General features: G+C 35.3%; 1 long non-coding RNA gene across 1 annotated transcript; it reads right to left on the reverse strand.

Annotated features, from left to right (window-relative positions):
- Positions 1-576: 576 nt before the first annotated feature.
- LOC115300080 lies at positions 577-13,891 on the reverse strand. The gene is made up of 2 exons (XR_003912505.1): positions 13,778-13,891; positions 577-697 (listed from the first exon to the last, which is right to left on the reverse strand). It is a non-coding gene; the product is annotated as an uncharacterized LOC115300080 (long non-coding RNA).
- Positions 13,892-17,661: the final 3,770 nt, after the last annotated feature.

A 17,661-nucleotide genomic window follows, 5' to 3' on the forward strand; every position in this document is an offset into this window, starting at 1 on the left:
AGAGTCTTCAATCTGAGGTGGATGGACCTTGCAGGGGGTGGGACTTGAAGACTCCAAGTGGCATATAAGCATGGAAGATTTTAAGTGAATCTATTTACAAATCCTTAAATCTATGTTTTTGTTCCTAAAATTGATCTGCCTGAGAATACCCTTGTGAATTTTATTCCATATCTTCTTTCATAATTCCCTCTCTTAGCACTTTTCAAAAAAAGTCATACCTTTCACCTAGCCTACTGTTACCATTCATCGCCAATTGTGAAATCTTCAGACTGCCAAACAAGAACATTTCAAAATATTGATTCTGGAAAACTCTTCTTTAATACAATCACCAAGAACCAGCAATAAATCATTATTTTTCCTTGCCTTGTTGCTAATTTTAGTAAAAGTAGGGCCAATTAGAAAGTTACTTTAACCCATGCAAGTATGTTCTGAATTCAAGATGTATTGTGGATTGGAGTGATGGAAATGATGACATTTTTGTTTAACAAGTTCTTTCCTCCTATGCTTCAACTATTGTCAAAGCATTGTTGCTTAGAGTTTCGGGAGAGCAAAGCAAAGAACAACAGTAAGAAATACTGAAGATGGCAGAATTTTATTTCATCCAGTTTACAAGTCCTGATGTGTCTCTATGCCTTATCCAACTATGGATTTTGGAAATGGTTCTTCAAGATTTATGAAAGACACTTTCAGTTTCCTCCTGAAAAAGAAAGTAAAGATTCTCATTAATTTGTGTCTATTGTATGAAATTATACTTTGTATGATTTCAAGGTAGAGGAAGTTAAAGCTCCATGTTTGTTTCTGAAAGACCAATAGAGTGTTTAATTTTTTGTGCTATTTATTTAGGTTCATAAAAAACACAGATTCCTTTACATGCGACCAGATTCCTGGATAATGCACACCCACATGCATGATTTCATTTGGGTGTAAAACCCCTGTTTGTTGTCACTTACAGGCTGTTTATCTGCTTTTTTATCTTTGGTGTTCTTGGCTCTCTCTGACAGTATATACGGCTACCATGAACTTACTAGATGTCGATTAACCTAACTTTAGTATATTGTGTGAGATCTACTGTATAAATAGTGCATATAAAAGGCAATATAACAATTAATATATCTGTACTACCTTCCATTTTACTTCTGGTCCAATACCTTGTTTTATTTTTGATGCCAATTTCCACAAACTAGATTAAAAAACTGCTCTGTTAATAGCAGAACTTATGAAATAGAGGTCCAGGGCAAAATATTCCCCCTACTGCAGTCTAGGACAATCTAGGGCATGGTGCCCTGAACTTTAGAGAACTCGCTTCATTTAGTCAGAATTCATTTATTCCTTTCAGATTTGATATGTCATTCTAATTCCATCAGATATATTAAAAATGAGATATAACAATTTTATTTTGAAAGGCAATATTAAAAGTATGACAGATGTTCTGTCTTTAAATTAATAATAAAAAATTTTTGATATCACTATAAATTTTCTGGGAATATGTAAAGAAAAATTTAAAGACCCCTGGTCTTTAGTTAATGGGAGCCCATTTGTACTAGGTAGACATAATAAACTGTTTGCCTGAGGAATAAATCCAGCCCACAGAGGTCATTTTTTTTCTAGCCAAGGTTGGACTATATCTAAAATTTACTTGCCTACAAATACTAACTCAAAAATGTTTTAAGATTGCAGGCTTCTATAATTAAGATAATTCTGTAGCAAACAGGGCCAGTTTAATAATTTTAATTTTTTTAAAAAAGCCTGTATCTTCTGATTCATCAATGTTAAATGTAAAAAAGCTTGTATTTGGTTCTGAGCTTGTTTTTTTTCTAAACTTAAATAGGTTTACTGATGAAATAGACTACCTTTACTCTTACATAATTTTATCATTACCAGAAACTAAATTTTATTACCTCAGTTGAATCATGATTATGGAAAGCTTTGTTTCAAGACTAATCATGTTTTGTGGTACGTCAGCTAGAAGGTAATTTCCAAGATCTCTAGGAAACTTAAAAAACCTTGGTCTAATATTGACCATTCAGAGAATAGGCTCTGAGGACAGGCTTCTGAGCAGACATCATTTAGACAACTTTCAGACTGTGTCAGTGGCCTGCATCAGGATGTCTGAGGAAACTTCTCAGTTTTAGTTGAGAAATGGCCCCAGTGTGCTGACTAACCCAGGCTCCAGCAAGAAATGGTTAACGACTGCATGAACTGATGAAGGAAAACGTATTGTGGTTATCTGTTTGGGATTATTTTTTATTTTGTTTTTACATTCTATTTTTCTGGATATATAAGGAAGCTATTCCTTACACTATCTAAACAACGATTTTATATATCCCACTTTTGTAAATGAAAGTGAAACATTTAAAAATAATATCTGATTCTTGTGGCCCTTCTGCCTACCCCCAGAATTGAACAACTCTTGCTAAATTTCTGTGTTTTCCATGGCCAGGTTATCTTGCTGTTATTATCTTATAAGAAACTGTCCTTCCTCTTACCAAGTTATAACTGGTTATAATTGGGCTTCTTACTTGAGAATGGCAGTTACCAAATCAGTTGTGACAAGCCATTTCAGGTAACAAATGCTGATCCACCTGTGGGCCAATGCCTACAAAGTCATATGGGTGGTAAGGAAGTTAAGGAAACTTAATACAGAGCCTTTGAGAAAGGAAGAACTCATCCCAGTTTTTTGGTTTTTTTTTTTTTAATTTTTTAATGTTTTATTATTGATACAGAGAGAAACAGCATGAGTAGGGAAAGGGGAGAGAGAGAGGGAGACACAGAATCTGAAGCAGGCTCCAGGCTCTGAGCTGTCAGCACAGAGCCTGACATGGGGCTCAAACCCACAAACGGTGAGACCATGACCTGAGCGGAAGTTGGATGCTTAACCAACTGAGCCACCCAGGAGCCCCCATCCCAGTTTTTAGATACATGGTGAAAACTAGCAGAGTTTTTTGAACTTGGATTCCTCACCTCAGGATAACAGATATTAGAGGCTTCTTAAACACATGGAAACTTCAGACTATCGTCTCTTCAGTTTGCATGTCACTTTTATCCTTCTCTCCCTTTTCTACTTTCCTTTATACTCGTCACAACCAAAATATCTGAAATTATACAGTAAATGCATGGCCTCTATGCGTACTTTCTTATACAGATACTTTTAGTTATTGTGATAATGACTTCTCTTTGTAGTTGATAAAAGTAGTTCATGAGTTTCCAGTCAAGACTGACTCTCCAGGTTTTCTTTTGCTGGTTCTCACAAAGGTCAGATTCTTCTGCAGTACTGTTTCCCAGAATAGTGTCATTACAGATCGACTAGCAATACTCTTTCGTGGGTGTGGCTTTACCAAGCCTTTCTCCCCATTCGGCTCTCCAGGCGTTTTCACGTAATTTTGACACTGCTTCCCCTTTTCAAGACTTTCTTGTAACCTTGTTTCTGTGCTTGTATAACTTCTCATGATGTCTGAGGTCTTACCCCATTAACTATCCTTTCTTTTTTTTTTCTGAAATCTTCAAGAGAACAGATGCACTGAATAACGGGGGGATGGTAGAAGCCAATGGGTAAGGATGAGTTACTGGTGAGAAAATGAAGACAGTGATATAATACAGGACTTTTGAGAATTTTTACCACTAATGGTGCAGTGTTTAAAAAGTTAACAGTTATGTAAGTTTTTAAAAGATATTTATTTACTTTTGAGAGAGAGAAAGAGCACAAGCAAGGAAGGGGCAGAGAGAGGGGGAGACACAGAATCCAAAGCAGGTTCCAGGCTCCAGGTCGTCAGAAACAGAGCCTGATGAGGGGCTTGAACTCGTGAACACAAGATCATATCCTGAGCCAAAGACATTTAACTGACTGAACCACCCAGGCACCCAGCGAGTATTTAAGATTAGGGGAGACAGAGGTATGAATCCGGCTTAGAAATCAATGGAGAAAGAATGCTATGAATTTTTAAAGATGAAGGCAGAAATATAGTAAGTGCAGAGCACTGTAGGAAACAGCGACTTCGAGTTAAGAAGAATGAAAGGGTAAACTTCATAGAAGCTTTGAGGCGGTAAGGAGAGAAGTGATAATGATATTTGAATTTAAAGAAGAAAGCAGAAGATAGGAGGTCGTATTCACCTCAGGTATCTAAGAGGCCAGGTTATCCACTCAGAGGCTGTGGCATACTGTATGGATTTGTTCATGAACTATAGAATTTATAAATCACAATGCTGAGAACTAAAATGTCACGTATGCCCATAATATCAGTCATCCTCCTTCTAACCCTTTCCAGCTTTGCCCTTATGAGTGTATCTTAAAAATTTATTTCTTCCCTCATAAAACAAATGGATTATAGATACTGGTGCTGTTTCACATTTATATTAAAACTTCTATTTAGTTTAGCCACATCCAATATTTGTAAAGACTATTTCTCTACCTTCCATGTAATCAGTGGAAGAGAGAACACTGCTTTGAGTACCGTCTTCATCCTGAAAACTTTCCACTGAAAGCTCTTCTTTCATTATTGTCTCCTTGATCTTAAGTGCACTTTCCAAGCATTCATAAGACTGATTCACGTCATTTTCCATTTTTAAAGAATGACTTCAATTAGATTTTATATTTCCCACTCATTTAGAATTTCTGCTTCTTCTGGATTTGTGTCCTTCAGCATTGAAATAGGAAATAACATCAATTAATCAATAGGCGTGAGAGTGTCTTTAACGCTAAAGGTACAATAGAAATATGTACTTTATGAACAATGTTGATGCCTCTTCTTAAGAATTTGACTAAATGATACACTGATTTCTGCACCCTCAATTCTCATGCCCTCAGAGTCTTTGCTTTATCATCTTTCTACTTCTGCATCTCTTTCTACTTCAGAATTTCTCTTTATCTTTATGTCTACTTTCTGTTTAATGAATATAGACTATGCAAAAGATATTCTGATAGACGTTGGAGAAACAAGTTTTTGAAAACCACGGGACACTGGGAGGCTCCTCTTCAGTGGGAAAGATAGGTCTATAATATTCACAAACGCAGACACATATTATATTGAAACATATGAGATGGCCACTTTTGTAGGTCAAAATTGTTCAAATATTGGCAGTTTTCTGTCATTTAATACTGTAACATATTCCTAGAGCATTGCTGTAAGTATTATGAAAAATAGCAGGTGTTGGGTCTTAGGCAGTGAAGAGACTGGAAAAGGAAATGTTAATATTGCATGAGGGGAAAAGAATATTCCATACAAAGGGGAAATCTTTTAGACTTGAAGGTATCAAGTAATTTGACATATTCTAGGAAGTATATGAAGCTGTTGTTGAGAGATCTTAGGGAGCCAGACTATCTGGGTTCAAATTCCACTCTGCCTCTTACTTGGCTGTGAGACCATAGACTACTAACTTCTCCGTCTCTCAGCTATTTTGAGGATAACAATAGGACCAACTTCTTGTGCTTGTTGGAGAATTAAGTGAGTTAAAAAAGATAAGGTCCTCAGAACAGTGTCCAGCAAAAGGTAAGTACTACGTCATCACCAGCTGTTCTTGCTGAAGGATAAAGATTGAAGAGTCCTGAACTTCTTGACTTGCATTCATGAATAAGAACTGTCCCTCCTCTTTCTAAGCTTTCCTCTCAGGAAGGGTCTGATGGCACCATCTCCTGACTCAACTCTCCACAACTTTGTTCCATCGATTTTCTCTCTTTCCAATGCGTCAGTCCCTCCCTAAGCACATGGAAACTCTCTTCTTCAGGGAGGAGGCCTCCTTCTGAATTCAGCTGATGTGAGCTGATGCAGCATCCCACAATTTTCAAATCTGAATGCTTGGCAGTAGCCACCCACAGAGCAGAACTGCAAGTCCTCTGGAGCTATGGGTGTGACTCACTTCATAGCCACAATATCATACTCCTCTGGCTTCAGATCGTGTTGAGATTTTTTCAACATTGAAATTGGCCTTATATCATCACCACAGCTTTGTTTTTTTAAAGTCTTTCTACTTTAGATTTGAAAATTATGAAAGATAATGCAAACTTATTTTAATGACAAAAATTATACAGACTTTTATCAGTAAAAAGATTAATGATCTAATACTTCTCAACCATGTCTGATCTTATTCCCTGTATTAACCAAGTTCAAAGCCCCAGGTGTGTGTGTGTGTGTATATATATAAAAATGGCTCCTTCTTGCCCCATGGCCTTTCCAAGGATATTCTTATTTGGATATATAACACATGTAAATTTTTAAATTTTGTTTTGTTTAAAATGGAAGCATTTTTTACCTGCTACACTCCAACTTTTTTTTTTTGTTTTTAGTTACAGTACACTTTAACACCTCTTCAGGTCAGTGGATATAGATATACTTTTTACAGCTTCGGAGCACATAATTTATTCAACATTCCCCAGTTGATAGACATTCTGGTGCCATCATGCTACAAAAGGCAACTTTGTATACATATTTTTATAATGTATACATGCAAAGGTATTGTTTTATTTATAATGTATTTATGTTTTATAATGTATACGTTATAAAGGTATTGTTTTATTTATTTCTGGAGGTGAGATTAAAAAAACAATGATACTTTTGAGTCAAAGGGTGTATGTCTTTTTATAGCAACAGTTATTGACAGATTGCTTTCTAAAACAATTTTAGTAGGTTGCCCTTTTGTTTTTCTGAAACATTGTCAGCAGGGAATGTTTTCACTCTTCTAATTTTCACCAATCTGATGAGTTAAAAATAGCATCTTGATTATGATTTTACTTTGTGTTGTTCTTAATACTAGAGACATCGAAGATCATTTTATATGCCTGTTAATGTTTGAATTTCATCTTCTGTGAATTGTCTGTTTATGTCTTTTGCTTCTCTCTTCTTTCAGTTATTTGTTTTATTGAGAATTCTTTGTATTGGAGTTATTAGACATAAAAAATTTTTTTAATTTTTTTGGAGTCAAAAAGTTTACAGTGAATACAATGGTAAAAGCATTAACAGCACTGGGCACAACAGGAAAAATATAATTATTATTGAATATAATAATGCAATAAAATGTGTCTATTTGTTTCTTAAAAAGAATAATTAAAATAAAAAAGAAAATAAAATAAAAAAGAAAATTCCCTTGCTTTCTATGATTTGAAATATTTTACAATGCCATGAATAACTATTTATAAGCAATTGTGCCCCCCCAACAAAAAATTCTATTCACGTTCATATAATTTATATTTGGGAAAATTTCAACTGAAGTAATGAGATTTTGTGGTCCAAATAAATAATGATGGATATTAAGATGAGCGTTAAGGAAACAAATGGTTTATTATGAGCAAATTAACCTCGGAACTTTGGTATCTTCAAGAAAAGACTGGGAAGAAAGTCACATGTTAATCACGGTGGGAGATGTCTGGAAAATGTTTCTTCTCTTCTGAAACACGTGCCACTGTAATATTCCAAGATGATGCTCTCCAACACAATGGCTCAGTTCACTGCTGGGCACTGGGCAGCATGCACATGGCTATGCTAGCACCTCGGGACTGACGGGACCATGAAGATGGATGAGGAGAGAATCCAGGGGTAGAATATGAATGGATGTATGCGCTGGAAGCAAAAATAATAGCCTACGCTGCTGAAGGGAAATGAAGTAATTCGTTTTTAAAATCCTCGTTACATTTGTTTATCACATTCTGTGACTTTCTTAAGCAGATGTGTAAAGTGTGAATGTAAACTAGGAGGAAATAGAAATATACCACATTCAAAGCTTTGTTATAAACAGAAATTAATTTTACAAAGCCTACCTTTCTCCACATCTATTGCCAAATCTATGATTGTAGTTTTCTCCAAGATGATTTGTACTAATTTGATGGTTTTATTTTCATATCAGACCATAATTTAGATTTTTAGAAATGTTTAAAGTGGAAAATGAGCTTTGTTTCTTCCAACAGGATTAGGAACATTATCAGTACTTGAGTTTTAAAGATTTCATGTATGCAGATTACACACCTGAAGAGCAATCTATTAAAACTAAGTGAAAGCCAGTAGCAGAAAGTTGAGAACTGAGTTTTCTTTAATTCGGTGTATTTTTATTTCTGTAGTTCCTAAATTTGAGGATCTTTTCCCACACTCATTGTGCCTAAATTTATGTCAAAGAAATTTTCTGTTGTTTTGACTTGTATTTGGAATCTTAAGTGAGACAAACCAATTTATTGTGTAACGTGTGACAGGTATTTATTTGACTTTAGTAATTCTCAGTTTCTTCAATTTTACAATGACTTTAAAGAAATCTATAACACAGGGTTATTGTAAGGATTAAATATGATAATGCATTTAAAGAAAATAGCATGGTACTTAATAATAATAACCTTTTAGCAAATGCTTGTTATTAAACTCTATTAAATATTTTTCTTGGGGTGGCTGCATGGCTCAGCACATTAAGCATTCGACTCTTGGTTTTGGCTCAGTTCAGGATCTCAGTGCTGACAGTGCAGAGCATGCTTGCAGTTCTCTATCTCCTTTTCTCTCTGCCCCTCCTGCACTCTCTCTCACTCTCTCAAAATAAATAAGTAAACATTTAAAATAAATAAATAAATAAATGTTTTTTCTTAATAAGAAAAGGAGAAAAAATATGTTTTTCTTATTATCTGAGCTAGATCTATATGCCTGATTTAGAACCTAAACAAAAGAAATTATGACAAGAATAATATAGAATGAACTGGACTATTACTGTGTTTTAATATTATAATGTTAGCCTATTTTGTTTCTTTGTCTTTGAAATTTTGATTGATTATCATCATTGATAATATTTATTCATTATATTTTAGTTCTGAAAGTTGTGGCTTTTGTACTACAATTGACTGACAAATTTGATGCTGAACATCATACCTAATTCTCATTTTTCTTTATGATAGATGGCTGATACAACCGTTACAGGCTTTTAGAAAATATTTTCTTGATGATTATTCTCTCTCAAACTCTAAGTTGTCTCTATATCAGATATGCTCAGACTTCCATAGAATTAGATTTTTCTAAATCCAGCAATTTCATTCAACCAGCAGCAAGAATAACTTGGTTATACTTTGATTTTTCTGCCTGAAAGTAATACACATTGCTATATTCCTGTTCATTTTCTATTCCAACCACTTTAGATAATGGATTTTTATTTCTTGTGGTACTGCTGGGTCCTTTATAATTTGATCAAGTGGTCACATTCATTTTAACTACTGATTTTTTTCTCTAGAAGTGAAGTGTCAGCTTAAAATAGGTATAGCATATTATCATGTATCTTATATCTTTTTAGAAGAAACTTTTTGAAATCTTTTAGTTACAAAGCAGAAAAAGTGTATGCCCCTTCAACTTTTGCATAAAAAAGAATATAGCGCACAGATAGATCCTAACATGTATTATAGATTAGTTTTGTCTACCGGCAATGAAAAAATTGAATGTGGTTTATTTGTGTTCTAATCAAGACTTTAGTTGCAAGTAAAAAAATAGGATTCAAATTGGCTTGAGGTAAAGAAGAATTTATTGTTTTTCCTAACTGACAAATCCAGGGGTAGAGCAAGCTCATGTATTGCTCTATTCAGTGCCAAAATGATCTGTCTTTCCACCTCTTGGCTCCATGTAACTCTGCTGTAGCTTTCTTTTCCTGAAGGTTCTGTTACAGTGATGATCACAATGACCACCAATAGTAACATGTTTACAGTGTACCAGTTCATGTGTCAATACAAAAATCAACATTGCTTTCTCAAGAATTAAAAGATCCAGGTCTGACTTTCCTAACTTTAGTTGACCAGCTTGGATCCTGTAATATTTCTTAATTATCTCCCAAGATTTTACTTGGCCAGGCTCAAATCTTCTGCCTACCAGAAAAGTCTACATGTAGGTTCCACTCCACCTGAAACAGATGGCCTGAGAGTAGAAGGGAAGAGCTCTCCAAGGAAGTTCAAGGTGCCGTTACCATTTGCTCCATATCTTTACCAATCGGCAGTGGGATTAGTCCTCTTCATGTTAGACATCCTACTGGGTGTGAAATGGTATCTCACTTAGGGCTTTAATTTATGTCCTTTTGTGTGTTTGCTGAGCATTAGTATATCTCTTGTGTTGAAGTGTCCAAATCTTGGGCTCACTTAAAAAATTGCAATGTTTGTCATTTTACTACTGGTTTGTAGGCTTTTTTTATGTATTATGGTGCAAATCCTTTGTCACATGTGTTATAAATATTTTTCCCCAGTCTGTGGCTTTTTATCAATTTTATTAGTGGTGTCTTTTGAGAAGCATAAAGTTTATATTTTTAGGAAAATTCACTTAATTAATTATCAAGATTTTGGTTAGTGCTTAGGTACATGATCCATCAAAATTATTTTTGTGTTTGGTGTGAGATAGGGACAACTCTTTTCTGCTTTGTTTTGTTTTCCCCATGCAGATATTTAGCTATAGTATAGAAACATTTGTTTTAAAGGCTTTCCTTGGGGAAGCCTGGGTGGTTCAGTCAGTTGAGTGTCTGACTTTTAATTTTGGCTCTGGTCATGATCTTGGGGTAGTGGGAGGGAGCCCCTCATTGGGCTCTTCACTGAGTGTGGAGCCTGTCTGGGATTCTCTATCTATCTCCCTCTCTCTCTCTGACCCTCCCTGGCTTGTGCTCTCTTGCTCTCTCTCGAAATAAGTAAATAAGCATTAAAAAAATAAAAATAAAAAGGCTTGCCTTGGTTCACTGAGTGAACTTGGCACCTTAGCTGCAAATCAATTGATGGTATATGAGTGGGTCTATTTCTAGAGTCCATTCTGTCCAAGTATCTGTTTGTATGGCAGTGCTGCGCTATAGTCTTGAAATCAGGTGGAATAATGACTCTAGTTTTTTCTCTTTCTTTCAAGATTCCTTTAGCTATTTTAGATCCTGTAGGATTCTATAACATTTTAAAAATAAATTTGTCTCTTTCTTTAAAAAAATACTTGATAGGGGCGCCTGGGTGGCTCAGTCGGTTAAGCCTCCGACTTCATCTCAGGTCAGATCTCACATTCGTGGGTTCGAGCCCTGCATCAGGCTCTGTGCTGACAGCTCAGAGCCTGGAGCCTGCTTCCAGTTCTGTGTCTTCTCTCTCTGCCCCTCCCCCTCTCATGCTCTGTCTCTCTCTGTATCAAAAATAAATAAAACATTAAAAAAATAAAAAATAAAAAAATACTTGATGAAGCTTTAATTTAATTTATTTATTTAATTTTATTTATTTATCTATTTATATTTATTAGTTATTTATTTTAATTTTAGTTTTATTTATTATTATTTATATATTTTTATTTATTTATTTAATTCCTATTGGAATTATATTGAATCTACAAACTAACAAAGAGAATACTCATCATAATAATCCATGAGCTATTATAACTTTCAACTGATTTAAATCCTTTTAAGTTTCTCTCAGTTGGGTCTCATAGCATTTGGGTGTAGAGATCTTTTATGCCAGATCAGGTTTCTCAACCTTGGCATTACTGACTTTTTAGACCAGATAAATCTTTGTTGTGGGATGCCATCTGTGCATTGTAGAATATTTAACAGCTTCCTGGCATCTGTCTGTTGGATGCTAGAAATACCCTCAGTTGTGAAAATCAAAAATGTTTCCAAACATTTGCCAAGTGTCCCTGTAGGGAAAAAACCACCTCCATTTGAGATCTATATGCTAGATTGAGTCTTAGCCATTTAATATTTTTAAAGGTAATTTATTTATTTTGTGCATGCGAAAGAGAGGGTTGAGGTGGGGCTTGAACTCACAAACCGGGAGATCATGACCTGAGCTGAAATTAAGAGTAGGCTGCCCAACCGACTAAGTACCCAGGCACCCCTATTGAGATATTTTTAAGAACCTATTAAGTGATCTAACCAGATGAATGTTGCATGTGCACTTGAGAAGAATATATTTTCTATCATTGTTGGGTATATTATTCTATAAATGTCAGTTCAAATCTGTTGATAGTATTTTTCATATCTTCTATATCTCCACTGCTACAGAAGTCCACTTCCAGTTAATGTCAGCATGTCATGCAAAATTATTTGTAAATCATACTCTTAAGTTTTTCCTCCCAAATAAAAATTGATCATAGAAACTTTTCATGAAAGCTTAGATGTAGGTTGAGGGGAGAACAGGACCAGAAGAAGTGTGAACATCTTGTTTATATAACTTCCTTTGGCTTTTAGGAGATACTCCAAAAATAAGTATATTCAAGTTGAATGTGTAATGCCACAATGTATAATCTACATTTTGAATTGATCTCATAAGTCTCAGCTTATAATGAGTTTCTCAATTCCTAATTTCTCCCAGTGTCCGGTAATCAGATGTTCAAACCAGGAACTGTGTCTCAAAGGAGAATGACTTTCCAAACACTGGGTTGCATTTGTTCTAGAATTCTGAGGCTTTGTTGTAAATTTCCTATCAAAGCAGCTACAGTCTCCATAGATCATATGTATAGAGGATTTAAATATCACTGGGGCTGCTGGATCATAGAGGCAAAAATGGAAATGCTACTTAAACTTCAGTCTCTGTTTCCTGTAGAATCTCTTCTCTTCTTTCTAGGCTCCACCACAAGTGGACAGACAAGTCTAGATCATTCAGAAATGTGATAACATGTTTTCCAAATACTAAGCATTGTGGTCTTTCAGGAAAGATTACAAGATGCAGAAACATGTACTTCATTAAGAAGCGAAATCATGATATGTTGAAGACCATTTTACCACCCTCCGCCCCCAGACACTTGAATGAACTGACAGACCCCTGTATTTTCCATGGATTTATGATTAATCTTCTGGTATCTCACCAAAGCATCTGGAATATTGACATTTCCCCCTTTTCCAGTTCAAATAGCATGATGTCAACATATAGTAAGATGTCCTGTAGATTGATGAGATGATCCAAGTTCCTGTTTATTAAATGACGCAATGAGTCAGAGTTGGCATAGTTCTGGTGTAAAATGCTATCAGGTACTGTTGTTCCTTCCGAAAGAACAAATTGCTTCTAAAGTTCTCTCTTTCTTAGTTGAGGGAAAAACTCATCTGTAAAGGTATGATGGGCTCTGATCATATGCCCCAGTCAAGAGAGCAGCAATTCGAGTGTGGCTTTCTGATTGAATTTATTATAATCCATTGTTACTCTTCAATACTCATCAGTTTTTCACATTGGCTTTAAAAAACATTAAAGATATGATAGGAGTTGTTTTTCTGTCTCTCCCTCTATGGTATTCTATGAGGGTTATAATTTTATTTTGTTATTTACCACTGTATTCATAATATTTAGAACCCCATTTGGCAGTGATCAGTGACCATCAAATATTTGTTTAATTAATGAATATTTTGATATAAACAAATTGAAAGATGTTTGAAAGAATTACAAGAAGTACAGTTAGAGATATAAATAGGGGATTATACCTTGGAGGCACTTTTACACAGAGGATTTTAGAATTTCTTATGTAAGTCCTGGGGAGTGACTCAATAAGCTTTAAGGTAATGTGATGATTTATGTTTTAGAAATATGATTAAGATGTCAAAAAAGGAGATACTTTGGAAGGCAAAAAGCCCGAAGATAGGGAGACCTAGGAAACAGGACACATTGGAAATAATCCTCTAGGCCTTCCCGGTAGTCTTGAGTCTCTATTCATCATTCAGTCATTGTTCCGTAACAGGTTAGCCTAACATCCTTCTGTGATCAAAATTCTTAGTAAGAATAGAAATCAATTTTCTTAACTTTGTTAAAAGCATTTATGAAAAATTACAGCAAGCACCATACTTAGTGATAAAGCATTCAAGTATTCCAATTAAGGAAGGAAGAAAAACTGATGAAGATGCCTACCAAGAAAGCAAAGCAGTAGTCCCGAGCGCTCAGCTGGCTGCTGACCTGGCATTCGTGGCAAGGCTGCTTCTTCCTCGCTGTAAACCTCAGAGCACATCCACACCAGCCAAAGTCCCTGTGAATGACTCTGATGGAGTGAGCAAGACCAAGGCTATCCCTTAATCGTTTCTGAGCACAGAAAAATAGAAGGACACTCACTGCGCAAATCACAAAACATGCAAGCCTCCATCTCTGCTACATGAGCCACTACTATTTTTTTTTTTTTAATTACAGTGTTAGTCCCACTTCATTCCACCTGTCTCCTAGCCAGGGAAGTTCACAGAAAACGATATGCTCTTTCTTGCTTTTACTTATTTTCTTTCTCTTTCTTTCTGATAGGAATAATATTCTCCCACTTAGTCTGACAAACAACTGACCTTCTTTTTAACTCAGTTCAGGAATTAACTCTTCCTGAAACCTTCACTGAAGTCACTGATTGACTCCTAAATTGAACTTACTTCTTCCCTCTTTGGAACCCCACTGTTTTTATTAAGGCACCGATCAATCTCAAATGAATACATTTATTTATTTACATATTTCTTTCTCCATAAAAGTACATAATATTTCTTATTCTTCTGTCTTCATCACTCAACAAAATACCTAACTTATAACAGTGTTTGATTATACTGAGTCAAATACTTCGGACTGAATTGATTTGAAGATAAACTGAGTAATCTAATGGAATGAACATAGGATCAGAAAGCAAAAAAACCAAAAACACAGCTTTTTAGTTTCACCTATGCTAACTACAGTCATTTGTAGAGTTTGGTACATGTTTTGTAATGTGTAAAAGTGAAAGTGTGTGTTCATATTGGCTCACTTCTAACATCACTTCCAGTGTCAATTCTCAATGACTCAGACTGATGCGCTTCATGCTTGCCCTTTTTAGGAGAGTTCTGTACTTTGTATATGGGCACTAATGCATTCCTAGACACAGAAGATCAAAGTGATAATTGATAATAAGGCTTTTATTCAATCACTAAGGGCTAACTAAGAAACCTGACGATGAGCACTCAAACATTTCTCAAGGCCATCAGATCTTTCACCCTGACTTAAAAACAAACAGAAGTATAATTTAACAAGCTTTTATGCAAGTGGAATTCATACAATGAACTTGGGGGTCTATGACATTACCTCGATTACAAAAAGGTCTACAATACTAGGCCAGCTTGAAATCTATGATTTATTGAAATGATTTCAAAGCTTACATAACATACAATTAACCTGTGTCATTAAAGGATAATTCTCTTTCCATATTCCATATTTTGTATTAAAAAATCTTTAGTTTCCAGGAACCAGTTACCATCACAATGTGATTTCAAATGACTTAAATTGTGACAATAGCTTTAGCCTTATGAAGATGTTGTTTATAAATGATTGAACTGCTTTTGAATGGCTTCTGCAAAGAGCTATACTAACTCGTAAAACAAGGAACTTCTCGTTGTCAAAATTATGCTGTTTTCTGAAGCTACTTTTACGAGACAAGTGATGTTTTTAATACCAGAAGGTGGAAAGAACAGTATTTTTATTCAAAGTAATCTAAAAATACAAACAATATTCAATTTTATCAACGAATGTGGATGTATTTATAAAGTGTACATCAAGATGGTGAGGGCAAGGAATATGTCTTTCCATGGTGGTTTCTACAGGCTTACATTAATTAGGGCCTTATATGTATTGGCCAATGTATTCTAAAGAGTGACCAGGGCTTCAGGTCATAGACATTGCCTTTGATAAGTTATTATTGCGATTCTGTGTGCATACAAATAAGGCATCTATAAACACTATGGAATTTTCCCAGCTGAAAAAATTGCTATAATTATATTCAAATGACTATCAAGGCCTTTAAAATTACCTTCTGTAAAAAAATACATTGACTTTGAGTAAAGAATGTCATTTATGTAAATATAAAGTCTTAGATGTATTCAGATTGAGATTTGAAGAGTGATTATTATTCCCCAAAGCACAGAAGATATTTCTACTCTTTTGTTTTTGGTGTGAGGCCATGATAAACGTGCTAAACCCTTAAAAGTGCAGTACTGAAATATTTCCAGGAAACAAAGCACTTACTTTCTCTAACCAAGGACATATTCCTATATGAAAACATTGGAATCACCTCTAGGTCATAGGAAAATTGGTATTTGTAGTGGAACAAGTGATCAACACCGCCCTCAGGTGTTCTGGATTTCTTGATGTCATGGTGGGTTAGTTTCCTACCGCTACTGTAACAAATTCCCACAAACATAGCTACTTAAAACAGCACAGTTATTATATTACAGCTGTGGTCAGAAACCCAAATCAAGTCTCACTGAGCCAAAATCAAGGTGTCATAAGGCTGCATTCTTTCTGAAGCTCCAGAGGAGAATTGGCTTCCTTTGCCTGAAAAGCCTCCCAGCAGCTGAGACTAGAGGCTGCCTGAATTCCATGGTTCGTGATCCCTAGTCCCATCTTCCAAGTTCATTACTCCAACCTCCCTCTGCTGCCATCATCATTCTTTTCCTGACTTCCCTACTTGTGCCTTATAAGGACCCTGTGATTACATTGGGCTCATTTAGATAATTAATCCAGAAAAATCTCCCCATCTCAATGCTCTTAATTTAATCATATCTGCAAAGTCCCTTTTACCATGTGAGGTAACATATTCACAGTTCTGGGGTTTAGGGCATGGACACCTTTGAGGGGCTACATTTTCTATCTTCTATGCATACACTCCTTTGCAGTCTGGTGAGGCCCTTGGTTTCCTTCTAAAATTAAGATTTTAAAATGTATAAGATAAAGAACATAAGATTACAGTGGGGATTTTATATTAAAATACAATAATACAGTGTGCACTTTTAAAACTATTGCATTAAATAATAATTGCAATGGTTAATAATAATTTCAAAGTAATATAAAACTGTTCAGTGCAACAACTGTTATTATGTAATATAAAAATATTTATCATTTCTGCTGTACTGCTAATAGTGTGCTGGGTTTTTTGTTTGTTTTGGTTTGCCTTCCTCCAATTAACAATTCAAGGAAATGCTAAACTTCAATATTAGGCAAAAAATATAATTTGTATTTCTGCCCACAATCTTATACTATAGACTAAGAAACTCTGGTGTACACACACAGGAAAAGAGATTTATGACTTGTCAGTGTATATCAATGTGTGTGTGTGTGTCTGTGTCTGTGTATGTGAGAGAGACAGAGATTTCCACTGACCAGTGTGAGCTGAAAAACTTCCTATTATTTTTTTTACATATTTACAATTTTTCAACTGTATTTTACTTTTTCTATCATTTGACTACTAACTGAAAAGTAAAATAAACTAGATTATAGACAGTCTTTATCAGAAATCTACATTATGAGATTCTCATTCTGTTCAACATTAGACACTAAGATATTTATAGACACATGACGAATTCTTCTGTGTATTCACAGTTCATCCCAATTCATTTTATTAAGCTCACTTATTAAGCAATGGGCTTTCTTTTTTTTAATAATAGTTTATTGTCAAATTGGTTTCCATATAACACCCAGTGCTTCTCCCCACAAGTGTCCCCCACCATGACCATCACCCCCTTGCTCCCTCCCCCTCCCCTTTCAGTCCATGGTTCTTCTTCAGTATTCAGTAGTCTCCCTTGATCTGTGTCCCTTACTCTTCTCCGCTCTCTTTCCCCCTTCCTCTTCCCATGGTCCCCTGCCAGGTCTCTCCTGTTAGACCTATGAATGCAAACATATGGTATCTATCCTTCTCTGCCTGACTTGTTTCGCTTAGCATGACACCCTCAAGGTCCATCCACTTTCCTACAAATGGCCATATGTCATTCTTTCTCATTGCCATATAGTACTCCATTGTGTAT

The sequence above is a fragment of the Suricata suricatta genome, chromosome 1 (assembly GCF_006229205.1).
Source record: "Suricata suricatta isolate VVHF042 chromosome 1, meerkat_22Aug2017_6uvM2_HiC, whole genome shotgun sequence".
In the NCBI taxonomy this organism is placed as follows: domain Eukaryota; kingdom Metazoa; phylum Chordata; class Mammalia; order Carnivora; family Herpestidae; genus Suricata; species Suricata suricatta.